The following is a 3,902-nucleotide window of genomic DNA, read 5'->3' as shown; positions in this document are numbered from 1 at the left end:
TTATTTGCGAGTCATATTTTCTAAACACATAAATCACGTATCTATTGACAGGATATGGGGATTGCCAATGCCACAAGTAGATATGCGAATATATGTATATGTACGCAACCTATAGATCAGGATGTGTTAACTGATAAACTATTAGTAATTCACAGAAGAGATGACTTTCTGCACAACAACACAGATAATCAATTAGCTGTCAACACATTATAACGAATACTCAGATTAGATAGGAATATTGCAAATGCGTAGGTTGAGTCGATGGTCACACGGATCGCATCCGGTAGAGACAAGATAGCGAACCGATAGGCAGGGGGAGCAGGGACCCGAATATAAAAGGGAGCCTGAAACAGCCTGTATTCAGACGTGTCTACTCCAGAGCACAACAAGCACCTTCACGTCACTCTGTGTAGTAACTTGTCATTTGGACTTAGACTAAATTACTGAAGAACGTTTAAATAAACTACAAAGTATCTTTCATCAGTCTACATTTATTTATAACTACCCTGTCAACATCTTCATCATCAACACGAGCGGTCTCGCTTCCTGCAAAATCATAATATACTCGTAGTTAACGGCTATCAGAATATAACTCTGACCAGCTCCAACAACGAGAATATTACAACAGAAGCACGTGAATTTTGTGTCGTTGTCAATTACATGTGTTCAGTGATTTATTCGTTTGAACTGGTGGCTCGTTAGTCGTACGTTCTCGGGATTGCCGCACATTTAATAATTATTATAATATTGTATTTTTATTCTGCAAATGTGTGCATCCTGAGACGGTAGCGTTTGGTTCGAAGCCGCTAACGGACACCAGTTCTCCAGGTAATCAGCTGACGAGCTGTATTATATTATTATTCAATTATTATTATTTTTTTGTGTGCTAATCAAGCACTTCAAAATTATTATTTTTACATTGTATTTTATTCACCTGGTGGGTGTCAAATAGGCACCTCACATTTGTTATTATTATTTATATTATTATACTTAACCAAAGTACCTACCATTACTAAAAATTTTAATAAATTCAATTATTTATCCCAATGTCATTTGGATTGTCTATATTAATACCTTTTGCTTCTTATAAGGTTGTTAGTACTATATTTATAAAAACTAATGCCTAGTCGTGAAGGCACCCTTAACTTTTATTATTATATTTTATTTTTGTTAAGAGCCGAACTATACATAAACTATGTGAAATATCTTAAATATTATTAATTATTAATTTAAATTATTACCTCGACAATACCCTAAAAATAAAACAATACATTTTTATTAGTTCATCTTGTCTATTATTACTGCAAATTACAATGTTATAATATTCGCATAGTGATAGACTATAAAAAAAAATTAACCAACCGTTCGATTATTTTGTATAAGTACGTGATACGTCATTACATTTTTTAAACTACTATATCAATTATGTTTCATAGCTATGTAGAAAAAACGAATAAATTTATTGTTAATAATATTAATTCATATTCATTGTTGCTTAACTAAAGCAAAATCAAATTTCTATAAAATACCAACAAATTGTTTGAGTTATAACATTTGTAATAAATTACTAACATACTTCAGCTGGATATAATGAGATTAGTGAATGCAAATTCGATGTACAGAAGATTTAATGCATTTCCTTTAAAATCAAAAAAATATTTGTTTTTAAAAATACCTTAGATAGGTATAATATTTGTATTACCTAGCCACATCATAATATTTTATGCATTTATAATGGAATAAATGGCATAAATTTTGTTTTCCCCTGAGGTTGTAATAACATAATAATAATTGGTTTCAGTTTTTAAATTAATTATCAAAAAAATGTATAAATTTCTGCTGATAAAATATCAACACAATCCAAACATTTTAATATAATAAATAATAATTAATATAATCGTTCTAAATCAATAAATGAATACAAACCTTTTAATTCTTTTAAGTCATCAGTTGAAGTAGCTTGCATAACACGAATTGAAATTACTAGAATGGTGTTGCGTGCACCCGACTTACAGGAGATGGTGACAGGATGGGATGATGGTAGTAGCGTCAAAATGATCAACAGTGTGTGGTTGATGTATTATTTATTTAAAATTGTAAAATATGATACACAAGTTGAATTTAAACACTATTAGATTATTCAAATTGACGAAGAAAAACCCGTGTCTTAGAAAATAAGCGATTGCTCGAATATTCTCTAAGTCCCGTAATACGTCGTCAACGAAAATAATCTAAGTCGTAATACAAAAATATATGATAATTAAGAATGAAGAAGTACAGGGATGTGTACGTACGGTTTGTGAAATCACGTCTGAATACTAGCTACTCCCAGGGCTCCTATATAGTCCTATCCCCTCTCTTACCAGATCCCTGGCGGACTACGTTGTTGGTGTTCACAGTCCAGGGGGCCTTCTACGAGATGTGCCTTTGGTCGGTGCGGGGTGTCGTAAAATGACCAAGTATACCCGCAGCCGTCTTGTCATAGTGCCAATATCTGATTCGTAGAATCTATTGCGCTCCGAGGAGGTCTCACAGATATCTTACCGGTTCGGGTTTGTCATCTGGCCGTTGGCAGACGCTGAGACTGTTGCTAACGTTTATAGTATTGCTCCCCCAAGGTTTTATGTACAGCAGTGACATCATCTAGCTATTTACGTGTTACCACAGGACATCGATGCTGTGTATTATGACTATGTGTAGGGGCGGAGTAGAGGGGTCCGTACGTAGCAATGGTAAGCGTAATTAAACTATCCTTTAAAAAAGTCATTTTGAATTAATATAAGAATATTATAAAACTTATGTGAATATTAAACGATGAATTGAATAAATTATTATATCTCGACTGCTTTATATGCTATCTACACCTCATCAATACACAAAAAGTACTGTTCAACATAAAATAATAGTTTATTTACCACTCAAACTAATATCGTTACCTACCAAAATGTTAAAATAAATATTTTGTAAATAGATTTCGTTTATCAATTGTGATTGTTCATCTCCTTTTGGGTGTAAATCGCTGCAGTAAGTGCAACTCAGCCACTCTGGTGTGCAATACAGCTACGTCAGATCGCGGACAATGTGCGACAGCAAATTAAGTAGGCAATCCACATGCGGTTGATTGCAGACACACGTACACGTATAACAGATTTTTTTTTTGGTTTTCTATCAAACGGAATGTTTTATGATTTTAATTCAATTTAGATTTTTTTATAAAGTAAACATTTTTTACCAAAAAGATTTTTTATTCATTATTCGTTTCTATGGCAATAAACAAAGCGTTAGAATCTAACGGTTAGATGAGTAAGCGTTAAGTAGATATTTTAACCTGTGGATGCCAGCGTAACTAACCTAACGATATACCGATATTTACCATAACTGATAAGTGATAATATGAAAATATTACAATTAACAACAATTCCCGCATAAATTTAAATATTTTGCAATAATAATATAATAAAATTATTGTTTATTGTAAATAATCATAGTTTCCAAATGTTATTGTATAATATACGAATAGTATACTATATAGATTTGTATAGTATGAAAACTTTGTTTTTGTATTAGTTGAATAAAATTACAATATGAATTTGTTTCTTATGGCATTATATATATTGTTATTAAAATTGGAATTGCCAGGGCTGGAGTGACATCTCGCCGGCCCGCCCAAGGGTAGTTTTGAAAATTAAGGGTTGAAACATGTCATACAAATCCATACAAACGGCGTACAATTGAACGGTGTGGAGAAATTTTGAAATTGTATTGGGGGCGGGCTGGGGTGACATCTCGCCGGCCAGCCCAAGGGTAGTTTTGAAAATTAAGGGTTGAAACATGTCATACAAATCCATACAAACGGCGTATAATTGAACGGTGTGGAGAAATTTTGAAATTGTATTGGGGGC

General features: G+C 32.8%; 1 protein-coding gene and 1 long non-coding RNA gene across 5 annotated transcripts in view; both read right to left on the bottom strand.

The window, feature by feature from the left end:
- LOC100574344 overlaps nt 1-3,147 on the bottom strand; it is a 7,917-nt gene extending 4,770 nt beyond the window's left edge. Inside the window, exons 1-3 of the long non-coding RNA XR_001679932.2 lie at nt 2,733-3,147; nt 1,927-1,991; nt 1,242-1,253 (exon numbers count right to left, since the gene is read on the bottom strand). This is a non-coding gene — a long non-coding RNA (uncharacterized LOC100574344). The remainder of the gene's footprint in view (nt 1-1,241; nt 1,254-1,926; nt 1,992-2,732) is intronic.
- The window catches only part of LOC100168229, a 396,335-nt gene that overhangs the window by 168,157 nt on the left and 224,276 nt on the right, over nt 1-3,902 (bottom strand). The window lies entirely within an intron of this gene.

The sequence above is a fragment of the Acyrthosiphon pisum genome, chromosome A2 (assembly GCF_005508785.2).
Source record: "Acyrthosiphon pisum isolate AL4f chromosome A2, pea_aphid_22Mar2018_4r6ur, whole genome shotgun sequence".
NCBI classification, from domain to species: Eukaryota; Metazoa; Arthropoda; class Insecta; order Hemiptera; family Aphididae; genus Acyrthosiphon; species Acyrthosiphon pisum.
This window is presented reverse-complemented; position numbering and strand designations above follow the sequence as displayed.